The following is a 20,101-nucleotide window of genomic DNA, read 5'->3' as shown; positions in this document are numbered from 1 at the left end:
CCCAGTGGACCCGGATATCCTGGCAGGTTGGACGCAAAGAGCGATATGCCTGTTAGGCAACGCTATTTGCGCCATTTCCACCGAACGGCGTAAGTCCTTGCTTATGCGCATGGACACCAACCTTATGGATCTCGCAGCTGCCGAACCTGGCCCCCTAGCTGAAGGTAATCTCTTCGGGGACCGTTTTGTTAAAGATGTATCAAAGTATGTGGGGACATTTACTTCTCTTGACAAGGCGCAGTCGGGTATTAAGCGCGTCTTCCAACAAGGCCTTTTCAACTGGACAGGACGAGGCAGGGGCGCTCGTCAGGCCGTTTCTATAGTCAAGGTCCCCCCAGAGGCGACCATGGTCGCGGCAGAGGAGAGTGGGATTTAACAAGAGGGGGCACCTTCTACCCCACTCGTCGCCGTTTCAACAGATGTCGTTTCCACGGAGGTGGTAACAGAGCAAGCTTCCAGACACATAATTCCTCAGGTAAGCTTTTCACTACCATTGGCGGGTCGCACTCAATTCTTTGTTCACAATTGGTGTCTCCTGACTCAGGATGCGTGGGTGTTTCAAACTGTTCAGGGTTTCCATCTGGAGTTTTACGACACACCACATCAGGACTCGTTTCCCAAACCTCTCCATTTTTCCCAACAAGAATGCATTTTTATAGACAACCAAATAGCCGAATTACTGCAAAAACATGCGATAACACCATGCAACAGCAGGCCTCACGGTTTTTATAGCAATGTCTTTTTAGTCCACAAGAAGGGTGGTGGTCACAGACTGGTCTTAAATTTGAGGGAGTTCAATCAGTACCTCATCTACAAACATTTAAAGGTGGAAGGGATCCATTTTTTGACGGATCTGCTGAAGCAGGGAGATTGGATGGTCAGATTGGATCTCAAGGATGCCTACCTGTCCATTCCCATTTTTCCTCCACCCCACCGTTTCCTGCAATTTCAATGGAAAGGTCGATGGTTCGAGTATTCGGCCCTTCCTTTCGGGCTTTCCTTAGCTCCTTGGTGTTTCACCAAGGTGATGAAACCGGTGGTAGCTCACCTTCAGGAGCAAGGGGTGCGCATGATTATTTATCTGGACGACATTCTAATCATGGCACAGAGTTGGTGTCTCACCATCTCCAGATGACGATGTCTTTATTGCAGAGCCTGGGGTTTGTGATCAACCACGCCAAATCGGCACAAGTTCCGGCACAGACAACAGAGTTTCTTGGTTTTGTGATAGACTCCCAGATGGCCCAGTTGAGTCTTTCCGAACCGAAGTTGAAGGATCACAAGAAAGAGATTACGGCAATTCTCAACAAGCAAATGGCGTCTCTCAGAGCCATTACCAGGATAGTGGGCTTATTGGCTTGCTCCATCCAGGCGATTTTTCCAGGACCACTGCACTACAGAGCACTGCAGAGGTTAAAGATCCAACATCTACAGAAGGGTCTATCTTATACGGACCTGGTTCCGTTGTCCCGAGAAGTGAGAGAGGAAATGCAGTTGTGAATGGGCCACGTGGAAGCGTGGAACGGCAGAGCGATTTTTGGTTCACAACCCGAGGTTATCATTGAATCCGGCGCCAGCCCCTGGGGTTGGGGAGCGCGTTGTGGAGATATCTCCACAGGCGGAAGATGGTCAAGCCAAGAACTATCCTTACACATAAATTGTCCGGAACTCCTAGCGGGTTCTTTTGCGATTCGGACTCTATCTCCCAAGCAGACCTCTTGTTGTATCCTTCTACCGATGGACAACATCTCGGCAGTGAGATACATAAACAAGTTGGGAGGAACGAGATCGTCTCTACTAGTAGAGATTGCCAAGGATTTTTGGCACTATTGCCTGAATCGGCAGATCACGGTGATAGCAGAATACATTCCGGGCCATTCCAATCTATAGCGGACTGGAATTCACGACACCTCCGGGATTACAGCGGATTACAGCGATTGGCAGCTGAGCCCGAGGGTTTTCCAATGGCTACAGGATCTTTGGGGTCAATGTCAGACAGACTTTTTTGCTTCCAGACTGAACCGGCAACTTCCCAACTTTTTCAGTTGGAGGCCGGATCCAGCAGCGAAGGCGACCAACGCATTCCTTCAGGACTGGTCGTGGGCATTGAACTATGCGTTCCCTCCGTTCCTTCTAATTCCCAGGGTGACATTACATATTTTCAAACAACAAACAGAGGTGATCCTGGTGACGCCCCTATGGAGATCGCAGCCCTGGTTCCCTGGCTCACTGGAGATGAGCTGCGATCTCCCCAGGATGCTTCCGTCGTCGAAGTCCCTACTCCTGGGACCTCACGGGGAACTGCATCCCTTAATCCTATCGGAGAGACTGTCCCTGATGGCATGGCGGCTTTCCGGCAACAATGAGAAATGTCAGGATTTTCGGAGACGACCTCAGCCTTCATCCAACAAGCTTGGGCTCCGTCAACTAGGAAACAACACTCTTCAGCCTGGAAAAGCTGGATGGGTTGGTGCCTGGAACGGCACTTGGATCCCGTGGGGGCAGACCTACCCCTTATTGTAAATTTCCTTTCAGACAAGGCAGCCGGGGGTTTGGCCTATCAGTCAGTGAACAACTTTCGATCAGCCATCTCGGCGGGCCATAGTCATGTAGACGGGAAACCTGTTGGTATGCACCCGCTGATATGTAAACTTCTTAAGGGAATAAGGGTGGCAAACCCTCCTAAACCTAAATATTTAGGCCTATGGGATGTCTCTCTAGTCATATCTCTCTTTAACAGCTGGCCAGTGAATATTCTTCTATCTAGGAAGCAGTTGTTTGCCAAATTGGCAATGCTTTTATGTCTGTCAGCATGCAGGCGTTCATCAGACATGCGGGCCTTGGACATTACAGGTTGAGTATTTACTCCGGAAGGAGTTTCTTTTACTATCACAGGCCGTACAAAAACTCTATCAAGACATATTGAATATAATGCTTTTCCCAGCAATTACAAGTTATGTGTTGTACAGTGAGGAATGTACTCGTTTGTTGAGACCAGAGGGTTCTAATCAACTGCTAATTGCGGTGCAAAAGCCTTTTAAGACGGTGTCGGCTGCGACCATTGCCAGATGGCTCCATTATGTTACGAAAGAAGCTGGTATTGACATTCAAATGTTCGGTGTGCATTCTGTACGCGGTGCCATGGCATCAAAATCTTATTATGTTAGGTTCTAACATTCAGGATATTATGCGTTGTGATGATTGGTCATCTGAATCAACTTTCAAACAATTTTATTATAAGCAGGTGGGAGATATAACATCTGTTGTTTTTAATAAAGCATTAAACTAGCATAATCCGAAGCCTCCGGTCCTGTAATAGAATCAAAAATTTGCTAGCATTCGCGCCCAGAATTTTCAATTCTATTAAGGACACGGAGGTGAGGATTATCCCACCCGGCTAAGTTACAATGTCATTGTTCATGCTACCCACCCGTTGATAATGAAATGTTGATGTTTTCCCGATACGCAGAAATTACGGGTTGTTCATATTTTTTTCTAGGAGTAAACAAGAAGTCTAAATAAGAAGATTCTTCAAGTTGAAGTTTCTCAAGGGATCTTGGTTCCGTGTTAACTTCCAGGTTGGAGGACGTTATGACGTTATTTGTTGACTTAGTGGACTTTTGAAGTTCAAGCAAAGAAAGAGGATGATGGGACTGTGCTCAGGGCTCTTATGGCGGGCTAAGGAGGCGTGACTGATGCAAAGCATCATGGACAATGTAGTTCTGTTAAAACTAAATTGAATGTTTTTATTGGATGCTGTGTTTTACAGTAAAGAAAGAGATAGCATAATCCTCGCCTCCATGTCCTTAATAGAATTGAAAATTCTTGGCTCGAATGCTAGCAAATTTTTGATTCACATCGTTGTGAGGAAACAGAGGCTCTTCCGTTTCCTCACAACGTTGTGCACCACCCCTCAGATGACTGCAGGAACCACGAGGAGAGAGAGGAACCACGAGGAGAGAGAGGAACCAGGAACCACGAGGAGAGAGAGGAACCACGAGGAGAGAGAGGAACCAGGAACCACGAGTAGAGAGACGAACCAGGAACCACGAGGAGTGAGAGGAACCAGGAACCATGAGGAGAGAGAGGAACCGGGAACCAAGAGGAGAGAGAGGAACCAGGAACCACGAGGAGAGAGAGGAACTAGGAACCACGAGGAAAGAGAGGAACCACGAGGAGAGAGAGGAACCACAAGGAGAGAGAGGAACCACGAGGAGAGAGAGGAACCATGAGGAGAGAGAGGAACCAGGAACCACGAGGAGAGAGAGGAACCAGGAACCACGAGGAGAGAGAGGAACCACGAGGAGAGAGAGGAACCACGAGGAGAGAGAGGAACCACAAGGAGAGAGAGGAACCACGAGGAGAGAGAGGAACCATGAGGAGAGAGAGGAACCATGAGGAGAGAGAGGAACCAGGAACCACGAGGAGAGAGAGGAACCAGGAACCACGAGGAGAGAGAGGAACCACGAGGAGAGAGAGGAACCGCAAGGAGAGAGAGGAACCACGAGGAGAGAGAGGAACCATGAGGAGAGAGAGGAACCAGGAACCACGAGGAGAGAGAGGAACCAGGAACCACGAGGAGAGAGAGGAACCACGAGGAGAGAGAGGAACCACAAGGAGAGAGAGGAACCACGAGGAGAGAGAGGAACCATGAGGAGAGAGAGGAACCAGGAACCACGAGGAGAGAGAGGAACCGGGAACCACGAGGAGAGAGAGGAACCAGGAACCACCAGGAGAAAGAGGAACCAGGAACCACGAGGAGAGAGAGGAACCACGAGGAGAGAGAGGAACCACGAGGAGAGAGAGGAACCACGAGGAGAGAGAGGAACCATGAGGAGAGAGAGGAACCAGGAACCACGAGGAGAGAGAGGAACCAGGAACCACGAGGAGAGAAAGGAACCAGGAACCACAAGGAGAGAGAGGAACCACGAGGAGAGAGAGGAAGCAGGAACCACGAGGAGAGAGAGGAAGCAGGAACCACGAGGAGAGAGAGGAAGCAGGAACCACGAGGAGAGAGAGGAACCACGAGGAGAGAGAGGAACCAGGAACCACGAGGAGAGAGAGGAACCAGGAACCACGAGGAGAGAGAGGAACCACGAGGAGAGAGAGGAACCACGAGGAGAGAGAGGAACCAGGAACCACGAGGAGGGAGAGGAACCAGGAACCACGAGGAGAGAGAGGAACCAGGAACCACGAGGAGAGAGAGGAACCAGGAACCACGAAGAGCCACGAGGTGAGAGAGGAACCATGAGGAGAGAGAGGAACCAGGAACCACGAGGAGAGAGAGGAACCGGGAACCACGAGGAGAGAGAGGAACCAGGAACCACGAGGAGAGAGAGGTGAGGGGCATTGGGCCTGTGGTCGAGGTTACTATTTTACGATAAAAGGGGGTCAGGGGGTCATGTTGGGGTAGTGGTTTTGGGTTTAGGGAAGGAGAGGACTGGGGTCGGGGGTCATGCAGGGGTAGTTTTTTAGGATTTAAGGTAGGGAGAGGACTGGGGTCAGGGGGTCAGGCGGTCAGGCAAGGGTAGTGTTTTAGGGTTTAGGGTAGGGAGAAGGCTGGGGATCAGGGGTTCTTGCAGGGGTAGTGTTTTAGGGTTTAGGGTAGGGAGAGGTTTGGGGGTCATGCAGGGGTAGTTATTTAGGGTAGGGAGAGGACCGGGGTCGGGGTCGGGTTATGCAGGGGTAGTGTTTTAGAGTTTAGAGTAGGGATAGGACTGGGGTCAGGGAGGTCGTGCAGGGGTAGTGTTTTAGGGATTAGGGTAGGGAGAGGATTGGGGGTCATGCAGGGGTAGTGATTTAGGGTAGGGAGAGGACCGGGGTCGGGGAAGGGTTATGCAGGGATAGTGTTTTGGAGTTTAGAGTAGGGATAGGACTGGGGTCAGGGAGGTCGTGCAGGGGTATTGTTTTTGGGATTAAGGTAGGGAGAGGATTGGGGGTCATGCAGGGGTAGTGTTTTAGGATTTAGTGTAGGGAGAGGATTTGGAGGTCGGGGTCGTTCAGGGGTGGTGATTTAGGGTTTAGGGTAGCAGAAGGATTGGGGGTTGGGGGGTAGCGCTGTGGTAGTTAGGGTAGAGAAAGTATTGGGGGTCGGGGAGGTCATGCAGGGGTTGTGATTTAGGGTTGCAGGTTTAGTGCAATGTTTACGTCTGGTGATTTCTGCTGGAGACAGAGTAGGAGCCTTCTGTCTGTACATTGTTAAATGTATGTATTGTGCTCCACTGTCGGTTTCTGTGCAGTGTTTACATCTGGTGATTGCTGGTTCAGACACAGTGGTAGCCTTCTGTTAAATGGTAGCGGCAGTTTCAGTCGATAACTTTTCAAGTATTTGCCCGGCGGTAATCGCCTCTCATACCACTCGATAATTTACCAATAAAAGAGGCAGGCGCCGGAGACTGGAAGGCAGGAAACAAAGTTTTATTCCGTCGGAGCAGAACACATCAGATCAGACAGCAAGGTATCGTCACGAGGTGCTCTAACTGCATCTCTGAGACCTGGTCTCTTATACACTGGTTTATTGCTTTATTACACATAGTACATTCTTGAGATTCCCTTGATGTCCGGGGGGAATATCCCCTGAAGCCCCGGCTCAGATCCGATCCCACACATAGTTACAGTAGAGGTTCCCACCCTACCCGCAGTGGGAGATGGCTATCGCGCAGCAGGGAATTCCGCTAATTCCCGGGGGTATGTGCAACCGGCCGGGTCTCAGGGGGTAGGGGCTTTGATCTACTGTAATCCCTTTGATGCGGGGGGTTTCCCTTACAGTAGGGGCAATAAACTGCATCCGCAGGGCTAGGTGATGGCCTGGGATCAGTTCGGACAATGAGGCGCAGAGGAAGGGGGTTATCAAAGGAGAGGCATGACCATGTATGGGATGTCAGTCGGATGTGGTTCCGTAGCAGGGTCGCGCAGAAGGAGAGGGTTTATGGCCTGTATGAGAGAGCGGGGGTGGCCGGCGCGCGGGGGATGCTCGCAGCGCCGGGGGAAAGCGCTGGCGATCGAGAGTGAGCGGGGAGAGAGAGTGGGGTGCCTAAAATGGCGACCGTGCATTTGCTATGCGTGGCGCTGGGGAGAGGCAAGATGGCGCAGATAATGTTCAGTTTGCACGCTAAATTTCCACAGTCCTCCCTTTTAACATGTCTCGCCAGCTTGCCTAGTTTGGATCTATCCCCATAATACCCCGTACCTCCACCTCATTCAGAGCTTTCATCCGCTCTGTTTCAAAGTCCAAAGTCTTAGGGCAGATGCAGTTCATAAAAAGCGAACATAAAGGTGGCAGACACTGAATCCCCAAGCAACATCCACATAGTATCACGATTGGTATGAGGATAAATGAAAACAGCCTCCATCCCCAACCTTTAATAGTGTCCCAAAACCAACTCCCCAGTGACCATTCTTCTTGCTCTTGATGGACCTCTGTGGACAGTCTGTGGAGGTGTTCAATTGCTTTGTAGACTGAGGGTGAGTTATCCGGTACGTAGGTACAACAGCTGGACCCAATGATGCGGCATGCTCCTCCGCGATCAGCCAGAACCACATCTAGAACAAGGCGGTTCTGGAGAGCCACCAGGCGGACGGCCTGAAGTTCAGCGGTGTTGTTGGCGAGAGCGCCAGCTGTAATGTTCATTGCTGTTTCGACTGCCTGGGTTAAGAGGCGGATGGCACGGCTGTTTGCCATCGGACCCCAGAGCGGAACAAGACCCTTTACTGCGTCCATGAACTGTGCTCCGGTGGAGTCGGCTTGTACAATGTCTTTGGCACGTTTCTGTCGGTGATGGTTTGCTGGAGCCACATACGTCGGAGGAAGGACAAAGGCGATGTAGCAGGTGCCTCCCCAACCTTTCGGGAGCCAGGTGTAGGCCTTAGTACCACAGACGAAGTACATATTCGGGGAGGCAACAAAGGAGGGTGGGTCAACTGAGTCCAATGTTCGGGTGATGAGGCAGGAGCTGTGGCCCACCAGCTGTGTCCCCAGGCCTTCGAGGCATACAGATCCAGTGATGTTGATGACGGACAGGGCCACTGTTAGGGTGGCGGCTGTCCGTTTTCGGAGGTAAGAGAAGGTGGGTCTGGTTGGATTGTTGAACACTTGCATTTCAATTCGTTCTTTGGCGGGGATGTCCATGTGAAAGGAAGTGTTCGATCTCAGAGGGCAGAAGAGGGCGGAGGTTCTACCAGTTTTGTTCAGCCAGAACCCATGGTAGAAGTGTGACATGGTTCTGCCGGAAGTGGCATTGTCCTTGTAGCTCTCCTGCAGGAGGATCAGCCAGGCGAGGCAGGAACCATGGACAGAAAAAGGTGAAGGGATGAAAGGGATTGAGTGCCCAGTGGCATGTGGTAGCAATCCACAGATCCAGCAGTTAGTGGCGTTGGTGGCAAGATTGTGTTGGTGGAGCAACTGCACAAAAGAGTTATTCCAGAACTCCTTACGCCTTTCTCGGAGTTGGGGTGAAAGCGAGATCAGATGGTGCTCCCTCGTGGTGGTAGGTTGAACGGTAGTCAGCAATGTCTTATGAGCGGGTGTGTTCTCCTCCATAATCCAGAAGGTGACCATGAGGAGAAGGCAAAAGAGAAGGGTAATAAAAAGTGTTATAGTCTTAAAGCTGTGCATTCGGTCAGTCTTTGGGTTTTTGTAGGGGATCTTCGGACGTCCGGTTGCTTCCATCACCTTCATGTCGGGCGCTTCCATCACCTTCGAGAGACTCGGTAGCGGGCAGAACCACAGACTTTGCTTAGTTTCTCTCCTGGTGGCCTTTGAGATGACTAGGCTACCGCTCTGAGATTTCCACTTAGCCTGTGGTCTGCTTAGCCGAAGTCCTCTCCTTTCATCGCAAGTTATACCCTTCTTTGGATGGCACAGTGGGATCGGGATATTCAATCAATTCAAGTGTCTCTGTATCCGGGCAGCGGCTCAGGGATGGTCGGTCTTTGTCCAGAAGTTCCTCTTGGGCGGTGATGTTGTCCGTGGTTGTCAGGGTCGGTGATATCTTCTTGCAGTGGTGTGCATGCAGCCAATTGCGTTTCCCCTCCACTCGAAGAGCTGTTCGGGTGGTGATCAGGACTTGCAGGGGGCCCGTCCACCGGGGCTCCAGACTCTTGGTGCGCTGGAAGTTACGCACTAAGACGAAGTCACCGGGTTGGATGTCGTGTCCCGGGCCCCTGGAAACATCGGGAATGGCGTGCAGCACCTGCTGATGGATAACAGACAACGTCTTAGTTAGGTTATACAAATAGTCAGACATGAGGACGTCCGGGACGTCGTGGATGGATGTCGGTTTTGGTGCAGTCCAAAGGTTCATGGGCTGCCCGAAGACGACCTCGTAGGGGGTTAAGTGGTGTTTGGTGGGGGTGGAACGCATTGATAGCAATGCTAGTGGGAGAGCGTCTGGCCATCTTAGCCCTGTGGTGGCGACTATTTTTGCTATCTTAAGCTTCAATGTGGCATTGTGTCGCTCAACCAGGCCTGCAGATTGGGGATGGAAGACCGCATGGAACTTCTGTTTTACACCCAACCCTTTTAAGATGAGTTGGATAACTTCGGCTACGAAGTGGGGGCCATTGTCGCTCCACAAAATTCGACAAAGGCCGTATCGGGGGAAGAATTCCTTCAGCAGTACTTTTGCGGTAGTCATAGCGGTGTTGTCATGGGTTGGGTAGGCTTCCACCCACTTGCTGAAGGCACACACAACGACAAGTACATACTTTAAACCTTGGCACCTTTCTAGCTGGACATAGTCCATTTGTAGGACTTCAAAGGGGTGATTGGGGACCCCAAACCCTCCCCGGGGTACAGCAGTTCCTTTCCCAGGGTTGTGTTGGAGGCATACTAGGCATTGTTGGACCAGACGTTTGGCTGAGTTTGGTATTCTGTCGTTGTGCCAGACTTTGGAGATGAGTTCGATCATGGGGGCAGACCCTATGTGTGCGGGGGAGTGTGCCATGGTCAGCATGGGGATCAAGTATGAGTCGGGTAGCAACCATTTGTTTGAGTCTTTAGTTCGCCAACAACCGTCATCGTCCTTCAATCCCACCCGGGCCCATTCAGTTAATTCGTGTGGTGTGCTGGCTAGTTGGATATCCCTAATCGTTTCCCTAGCATCCTTCCATTTCTCAGTTTGTGACCTGGTCACGTACATGCGGGTCGTGGACCTATTCTCGGCTGTGGTTCGGGCAGTAATGTCAGCTAGTGCATTTCCCTGACCTATAATGTCTGTCACTTTCTTGTGTGCCTGGCATTTGATCACAGCTAACCGTGTGGGGAGGAGGACTGCTTCGGTCAGGGCAGAGACTAGATCTCCATGCAGGATGGGTGTGCCATGAGAAGTCAAGAATCCCCTCTCTTTCCATAAGAGCCCGAAGTGGTGAACTACCCCAAAGGCATACTGACTGTCTGTGTAAATGTTTGCGGTTGTCCCTGCTGCCAGGATGCAGGCTCGTGTGAGGGCAATTAGTTCAGCCGCCTGTGCGGATCGCTGCGTGATGCGGGCTGTCTCAACAACTGTTCGAGCTGTGGTGACTGCATAGGCAGCTGAGGTGGTGCCATCAGGGAGCTTGATGCATGAGCCATCCACCCACAGTTCTCCGTCAGGGTCCGGGAAGGCAGTATCCCGGAGGTCAACCCTACTCTTGGTTTGTTCGTCGGTGAGGGTCACGCAATCATGTATAGGGGATGCATTGGGGTCAGCGTCAGGGAGAGGTAGTAGAGTAGCTGGATTCAGAGTGGTGCATCGTTTCAATGTGATATGGGGTGCAAGCAGAGTCAGTTCATAACCAGTCAGTCGTGCGCTAGTCAGGTGTTGAGTCTTGGTTTGGTTCAGGAGGGTATCAACAGCATGGGGTACTAGCACGGTGAGGGGGTTCGAGAGCACGATCCCCTCACTTTGCCGGATAGAGACAGCAGCGGCGGCTACTGCTCGAAGGCAGGCGGGCAAAGCTCTGGCTACGGGGTCAAGAGTGGCAGAGAAGTAGGCACAAGGGCGTTGCTTAGGGCCTATGGACTGGGTTAGGACAGACAACGCACATCCCTCCCTTTCGTGGGTGAAGAGGGAGAAAGGTTTAGTGTAGTCTGGGGTTCCTAGGACTGGGGCCGAGCAGAGGGCGTCTCGTAATTCTTTGAAGGAGGATTGGCATTCGGGTGTCCAGGGGAGGGGGAAGGGGGTATCTTTAGCCAGCAGGGAAAGCAGAGGTTTTACGATAAGACTGAAATTTGGCAACCACTGTCGACAAAAGGAGGTGAGGCCCACTAGGGACCGCACTTGCTTCTGAGTTTTGGGAACAGGGGTTTCTAGAATGGTTTGAATTCGGTCAGGGGTAAGTTTCCTCCCGTCTTTGGATAGTAGGTGGCCTAGATACGTTACTTGGGGCTGGCAGAATTGCAATTTCTTTCTGGAGACCTTGTGACCGTTCTCCGCAAGGAAGCGGAGGAGGTGAATGGTGGCTGTGACGGCAAGTGGAGTGGTGTCGGCCGCCAAAAGAATGTCATCAACGTACTGTATCAACACCACTCCATCGGGTAGTTGGACTGCATCTAGTTGCCTCTTGAGGGCTTGGCTGTAAATACTGGGACTCTCAGTGTAGCCTTGGGGTGCCCTGCAGAATCTGTACGAACGGGCTTTTAAAGTGAAGCCGAACAGGTAGCGGCTGTCTGGGTGGATGGGGATGAAAAAGAATGCGTTCTTGAGGTCAATAACAGTAAAGATGGTGGCAGTGGATGGAATCAGGGTGAGGATGGTGGTGATGTCTGAGACTACGGGGTACTGGGGTATGACTACTTTGTTAACCTCTCGTAAGTCAACAATGAAACGGTAGGCTTTCTCATCCCCCTCGCCTTGCTTCTTTACAATGGGTAGGATAGGGCTGTTGCAAACATTACTGACTACTTCTTCTACCACTCCTGCCTCGACCAGGGACTCGATGATTTCCACCAATGCCTTCTCGCCTTCGGGTGATATCCGATACTGTGGAAGCTTTGGGAGCACTGCGTCCGGTCGGACGGTTATGTGTACCGGGTCGATCACCATGCGCCCTACATCTGAGTCGGTTTTAGCCCATAGATGTGAAGGTAATGTGTCGAGTAGGGACATATCAGCATCGGTTATAGAGAGCATACGCCGTGTGTGACAGGGTCTGGACAGATCTGGGTTATCGTGTAGGATGACTCGAACTCCGTCTGGGGAGCATCTGATGGTGGCTCGAAAATGCTTCAGCAAATCAAGTCCCATAATAGCATCGGGGGTGTTGGAGGAGAGCAGAAAGGTCGTGTCAGTGGTGTTATCTTCTAAGTCAAAGGAGATTGGTGCTGATAAGGGGTTAGTGGAGGGCGTTCCGTCAAAGCCTATTGAGGTTACGTGTGAGCCAGACAAGGGTGCCCTAGGGATCAGTCGTTTGGATAACGCACTACGTGTCGCCCCAGTGTCTACCAGGAATGGGGATTTTGTGCCCAAGACCTTAGCAGTGACGTAAGGGCCTTGCTGGTCAACACGGAGTTCGACTGGATCCCTCCCTTGCCCCTGGCGGTCCTATGCGAAGTCATGGGTGCTTTCATAGTCGGACTGCTGACACTGGTTTTGTCGGGGGCGATCAAAGGTGTTTGGTCTGCCTGGCCTGTCGTTGATGGTGTTGTTCGTGTGCCCTCGTCCCTGTCCTCTATTTCTGGGGTCATATGCTGTGTCTCTGGGGTCCCTATTCTTGTTCATTTCCAGAAGGACCGGGCACTGGGATTTCCAGTGTCCGAACCCTCTACAGAACGCGCATTGATTCCCATCTAAGTCTCTCCGTCCGTTGTAGGGTGTAGGTGTATGGTCTCTAGGGGGTAGCTTTCTAGGGGCGGTTGGTTGGTAATTCTCTTTTGGAGGTTCCCTTCCTATGGTCACCCCTTGCAACTGTGCTATCATCACCCTCTCCTTTAATTCCTTTTTCTTCTTCTCTGACGCCCTATCGTTCTCGTTCTTCTGGTTTTCGTAGTATTGGGCCATCTGGAGAATTGCTGCGGGTTTGGAGGCTGCCCAACTACTCTCGCTGGTCTGTAGCTTCTGGGAAACTTCTTGTGACAGACCCTTTACATAATTCTGGACAAAGAGGTGGTGTCCGGTTGCGGTGGTCATGTCTTGGCCACTGTAATCGGAAAACACAGTCTCGAATCGGGAGAAGTATTCAGACACATCTTCCTGGGGTTTCTGACGGCAAGCCGTCACTATCGACCAGTCTACCTTTCTTTCTGGGATTAGAGTCTTCAGCTTTTGTACAATCTTGTCTGGGAGCTCTAAGATGGCTTTCGGGGGTTTCTGTCCTGGTTCTCGCTGTTTATCTATGGTATCGAGTTGTACCCAGGTATATCCGAACGGCTCAGCATGGTCAACTTTCCGGATTTGTTTCCACACATCAGCCGGCAGACATAGCCCAAAGAACAAGTCGATATCTGCTAACGTCATTATCGTTGAGCCTAAGGCTGTACCCAATTCCGTGTAGAAGGCAGTCGGGTTCTTTCTTAAGTCGGGTAGAGTCTTTCTAAAAGTCAAAATATCTTGCCGGTCCCACGGCTGATAGACCCAGTTATATACAACCCTTCCCTTCGCATCTGGGTTGTTGATGTCGTCGTGTGTTCCCTGACCCCGTGGGGGGACCCAGTAGGGGGCAGCTTCTTTAATGGGCATCATGGCATCGGCCCTTCCTCCCTGGGGCTTAGTTGCTATGGGGGTTTCTGTTTTGGTGGTCTGTCCATGTTCTTTAAGGTGTCGGTAGACCTCGAGTGTACGAGTGAAGAGGTTCGCTACATCGCCCTCTCTTTCTTCCCCAATGTCTACCTTCCTATATAGGGCCGCTAAGCCTTCGGGACCTTTATCGTGGTACCTATCCTCATATGCATTCAGGGCGTGATAACAGAGCCGTACGACGAAGTGTCGTCTGCGGCTGTCGGCATACGAGTTATACACGTCTGTTATATACTCCTCACTTTCTTTTCGTTCCACCAGCGTCCCTACTATCTTGTCAATTCCTGCTCGTTCATCCTTAGTTAATCGATTCATTCTGGTGGACTCTTTCTTTCCTATCTCATGGTCATCTAGCGTTGTAACCGACATTGGGTTCAGTACAAGAGGCTCAGCCGGCGCGGAGGCCGTGAGGACCGAGGCCCCTGTACTGCTTGCGCTCGTGTTCGGGGGTTGTGGGTGTTGCACTATTGATTGGGAGGGTGCATACGGAGGGGGCATGTAAATGATCGGGGGACCTAACAGTAATTCGTCATTCGTTCGCTGCTTGGAGGACAACTCAGGGTAGAGCAAAGAAGGGGTCCTAACAGCGTACTGGCCTGAGGTTTCGGGCTTCTGTCTTAGTTTAGTTTCCCTTCTCTCCTTTATGTCTTCTTCTAACTTTCTAGCGGCAAGGTGAGCTGCCTTTCGTAATTCCTTTTCTGCTTTTACTTCTTCCCTCTTTTTCCGTTGCGCCGCTTCTTTGCGCCACATGCCAATACTGTCAAGCATAGTAGGCGTCGTCTTATTGCTACGCAGAGCTATTTCTAGCGCTTCTATCTTATGGTCGTCGAAGGATCCCATCAGTGGCCACTGACTTTCGGGGTCCTTCTTGGTATATTTATGCCACAGCTTGCTATAAGCTACGGCGACTAGTCCATATTTAGTGAACATGTCCTTATTAGGGGTGCCTTCCAGTGGAGCCGGGTGGTTCACCTCTAATAAGCGGTCCGGGCAGAACCAACTACCAATCAGTGGGGAGAAGATAGGCATGACGGGTTTCAACGGGGACAAAAGTCAGCACTACCTATCTTTTCACTGCTTGCAAAGACTAGACAGAATATCTCTATTCTTCGTTATTTGTAAGCAGAGAATACCTCCAAAGAACCAATATCGAACAACTAGTGTTCGGACAATCAATCAATCAATCAATGGGGAGATAAAGATAGGCACGACGGGTTTCAATGGGGACAAAAGTCTGCGTTACCTACCCTTCACTATTTGCAAAGACTAGACAGAATATTCCTATTCTACGTTATTTGCAAACAGAGAATATCTCAAAAAGCACTATTCTTCAAAACAATCAATGTTCGGACAATCAATCAATGGGGAGATAAAGATAGGCACGACGGGTTTCAACGGGGACAAAAGTCTGCGTTACCTACCCTTCACTATCTGCAAAGGGAGAGAGAGAGAGTATTTCTACTCCTCCCCGTTTGTAGACAGCGAATATCTCAAAAAGAACAATCAATGAGCAATACTAGTATTTCCAAAGCATCAAACAATCAATCAATTATTTCTCAATTTGTCGTGTATCACGACCTTACCCGGACCGCGTGGACAGTTTCTCGTCTTCCGCCTCCAGCGCCCGATCGTCCTCTACTCTCCGTATTTGCCGCGGCACTCCTGATGGTTCCCAGTCAGGACCGTAGATCACTCGAGAGAGGTCTGCTCGGAACCAGTGAAGTTCGGATGATCGGCTGCCAGACGAGGGTCTATTGGGCAGGAGCTCTCCCGATCGTTGCAGTCGTTCACTCTGTCGTCGGGACCTCTCCCACTGGATCCACGTGTCGCTGATGGGCCCCACGTTTGGGACGCCAATTGTTAAATGGTAGCGGCAGTTTCAGTCGATAACTTTTCAAGTATTTGCCCGGCGGTAATCGCCTCTCATACCACTCGATAATTTACCAATAAAAGAGGCAGGCACCGGAGACTGGAAGGCAGGAAACAAAGTTTTATTCCGTCGGAGCAGAACACATCAGATCAGACAGCAAGGTATCGTCACGAGGTGCTCTAACTGCATCTCTGAGACCTGGTCTCTTATACACTGGTTTATTGCTTTATTACACATAGTACATTCTTGAGATTCCCTTGATGTCCGGGGGGAATATCCCCTGAAGCCCCGGCTCAGATCCGATCCCACACATAGTTACAGTAGAGGTTCCCACCCTACCCGCAGTGGGAGATGGCTATCGCGCAGCAGGGAATTCCGCTAATTCCCGGGGGTATGTGCAACCGGCCGGGTCTCAGGGGGTAGGGGCTTTGATCTACTGTAATCCCTTTGATGCGGGGTGTTTCCCTTACAGTAGGGGCAATAAACTGCATCCGCAGGGCTAGGTGATGGCCTGGGATCAGTTCGGACAATGAGGCGCAGAGGAAGGGGGTTATCAAAGGAGAGGCATGACCATGTATGGGATGTCGGTCGGATGTGGTTCCGTAGCAGGGTCGCGCAGAAGGAGAGGGTTTATGGCCTGTATGAGAGAGCGGGGGTGGCCGGCGCGCGGGGGATGCTCGCAGCGCCGGGGGAAAGCGCTGGCGATCGAGAGTGAGCGGGGAGAGAGAGTGGGGTGCCTAAAATGGCGACCGTGCATTTGCTATGCGTGGCGCTGGGGAGAGGCAAGATGGCGCAGATAATGTTCAGTTTGCACGCTAAATTTCCACACTTCTGTCTGTGCATTGTTAAATGTATGTGACGTGCTCCACTGCAGGCTTGTGTGCAGTGTTTACATCTGGTGATTGCTGATGGAATCACAGTGGTAGCCTTCTGTCTGTGCATTGTTGGATGTATGTCATGTGCTCCGTTGCAGGCTTGGGTGCAGTGTTCAATTCTGTTGATTGATGTTGGAGACACAGTTGTAGCTTTCTGTCTTTTCATTCTTAAATGTATGTCGTGAGCTCCGCTGCAGGCTTGTGTGCAGTGTTGACATCTGGCTATTGCTGCTTTAGTGACAGTGGGCGCCTTCTGTCTGTGCAGTGTTAAATGTATGTGATGTGATCTGTTGGAGGTGTATGTTGTGTGCAGTGTATACATTTGGTGATTGATGTTGGAGACACAGTGGAAGCCTTCTGTCTGTGCATTGTTAAATGTAGTCATGTACTCTGCTGCAGGCTTGGGTGAAGGGCTTCCATCTGGTGATTGCTGCTGGAGACGCAGTGGTAGCCTTCTGTCTGTGCATTGTTAAATGTAGTCAGTCAGTCAGTCAGTCAAAGCTTTTATTTCGGTAAAATACCATAAAAAGACATAAATAATTATGTACAATAAAACATGATTAAATAGACATTGCATAGAGTATAATCCATCAAAACATTAAAGTTTTTGTAATAAAAAATTTCACGGACAATTAAAAACAAAATTTTTCCACGTAAAAACATATTGTTGGAACTATATCCAAGGCCCAAAGTGTTCTCACTACACCACAAGCTTCTATAATAACAGTAATAACAATACTAGAAGCAAGAGAGTTATGTGGCAGATAGCATTTTTTTGGACCTGGTGAACCACATAGAAAGAAGATATTTAGCCATCACAAACACTATCACTGGGGTAGTGACGTACTTCAGAATTCTAAACACCTCCTGATAGTCCCTGAAACCCCTGGACTTGCAGAGTTGAATGATCCACTTCTTCCTTGCCTTGGTGTATAAAGGACAGAAAAGAACAACATGCAGCTCTGTTTCACAGATATCAATACATTCAGGACACGTGCTTAAGAGGTCAGATGCATTGGACCATCTATGTGTAAAGGCCCTCAGTGGTAACGAGCCGTGTCTAAACTGAATGTAAAGTTTCTTTGCCATAGGGGGTTGGATAACATCCAAGAAAACTTCAAACTGGGGACTACTCTTAATATCCAGAAAGGTGTCAGTAAGCCTTCCCAGAGAGGAATGCAGTAAAATTTCCTTCCGGTACAATTGTAAAGCCTCCCGCAGTGATTTCTTAGTTAGTGAGCGGCTTGTCTCTTCCGGTGCGGACCATAGGTCCCCCATCCCTATGAGATAACAAAGGTTCTTTACATATGTTAACCAAGGAATTTTTCCCAATTTCCCCCTTGACAGTATATCGCCGAGATCATGCCTATAACTTGCAAGCTCGGGCGTTGACCAGAGTCGTCTCCAGAACAGGAGAGGGCGATTCAGGGCAATCTCTTCGATAGGAACTAAACCTAGATCCCATCTCAAGGGAATTAAGGGGGTACTCACGGGTAGTTTCAGCAGTCGCCTAATAAAAGAATTCTCAATTGACGATAAAGAAGCAGGAGTACAATATCCCCAGAGTTCAGCTCCGTAAAGCGCACCCCCTCTTGCTTGGGATTTGTAGATTTCCATGGGGGGGCCCAGAGGTTTAGAAGAAGTGTTATTAAAAACCTTCAGGATACCCCCCACTAATTGCGTTAGCTTCAAATTTGCCTTCGCCATGTGAGACCCCCATTTCATTTTGTCATTAAGGGTTACCCCCAAATAATCAAAAGTAGAAACCCTATCCAGCTCAACATCTCCCATCTTGGGGTGGGGACAGTTGGTTGAATTAGAGCTGAAAACCATAAATTTTGTTTTAGATAGGTTCAGTTCCAGATCCCTTTTTTTACAGAAGGAGCAGAAAGCCTCTAATGTACGCTGGATGCCCATGTAAGATTTAGACAACAGGAGCGTATCATCCGCGAACATTAGGGCCGGTATCTTACGCCCCGCTAGGATTGCGGAATCCAGATTGGCGGCGCACAAGAGATGCTCAATCAACCCATTAATAAAAAGGGAGAAGAGTGTGGGGGCCAGGACACAACCCTGCCTCACACCCTTTTCAACCGGAAATGGCCCTGAAATTTCCCCGCATCTCCCAAATCTCACCCTTGCGTAAGTGCCTTCATGCAGACGTTTGAATAGATGGCAAAGGTAGGGGGGAGCACCCATCTTTAATAATAAAACCCATAGTTTTTCCCTTTGGACCATATCAAATGCGGACCGAAGGTCCACAAAAATCAAGTAAAGATTGCCTGCACCCATACAGACTGTCTTCCAATAAATTAACTGTAGCCTAAACAATTGATCAATGGTAGAAACCTTTGCTCGAAACCCCGCTTGGAGGGAGGTTAGGATTTGATGGTCCTCCATCCAGGTCTGCAGTCTTGTTAAAAGGACTCGGGCAAACAGCTTCTGTAAGACATCGATCAAACTTATGGGGCGATAATTAGCTGGATCCAAAGGGGAAGATTTTTTATGAATGGGTATAATTTCTGCTCCCAACCAGTTATCCGGGATCTCAAGGCCCTGCAGAATGGCATTAAAGTATACCCAAATGTAGGGGGCCCAAATTTTTAATTCGCTTCTATACAGATCACCAGGGATCCTATCGAGCCCCGGAGCTTTCCCTACTGATAGGGTGCTAAGGGCCAACTCTATTTCTGGAAGGGAAAAGGATCGACTCACTGAATCTTCCTGGTCCATTTGATTCATTACAGTGGCATTAGGCTGGATTACCGGGTCAGATCCACCACTAGAGTTACTGAGAGAATAAAGGGGTTTAAAATGCGCAAGCCAAACCTCCTCACTGAGATTGGGAATAATAGCAGGGCTGCTTGCTGCCGTGCCGGTTCGAACAATGTTCCAAAAAGCCCTCGAATCACGATCTGCTAATGCTTGCTTCATATTTTGCCACCTTAGATCCTCCCACTCAGATTTTGCCACCTTAATCAGATTTTTGTAAAAGGCCCTCGCAGCCTGGATACTAGACTGTGTACCCTTTTTTACCTCTTTAATCAGGGCAGTCTTGGCCAGCCTACAAGAACTATTGTACCAATGCTCAGGCCTTGAAACCCTTGGCCTTGGCACACTAGAACTGTAGAAAAAGCCAACCAGGCCACCGAGGAGTTCCTTATGAATATTCTGGAAATCTAGGAGATGATTCTGCAGGATATCCCCATTGGGGCTCAAAAGGTGGGAAACCACCTCCAGGGAGCGAGTGACACTGCTATATAATGCTGCAAGCTTTGTCTCATGGGTCACGACCCTTGCCCACCTAATCCGTCTACCTCCTGCAGCTAGCACCAAGTTCTCACTATTTGATGGTGTTAGGCCCTGTGGGACTAAGCTACCACCAATATTATTTACCAGTTCCAATGACAATAAGTTGTGGTCACTATCGACCCTAGGTATAACAGAAAAAGCTGCTAAATAGCCCCAAAATTCCACATTCACCAGGATGTAGTCGATAGTCGAACAATTCCCGGGTCTATTAAAGGTGTATGAACCCGGAACATCGGGAAAAAGTCTACCATTGCAAGCCCTCAAGGAATGCGCGATGGCAAGCTTGTTGATCTCGAGGGCTAGTGGGAGAAGACGTATGGCAGGGTCTGGAA

Source organism: Triturus cristatus, chromosome 11 (genome assembly GCF_964204655.1).
Source record: "Triturus cristatus chromosome 11, aTriCri1.1, whole genome shotgun sequence".
In the NCBI taxonomy this organism is placed as follows: domain Eukaryota; kingdom Metazoa; phylum Chordata; class Amphibia; order Caudata; family Salamandridae; genus Triturus; species Triturus cristatus.
The sequence above is the reverse complement of the archived record's forward strand: the minus strand, read 5'-3'. Positions refer to the sequence as shown.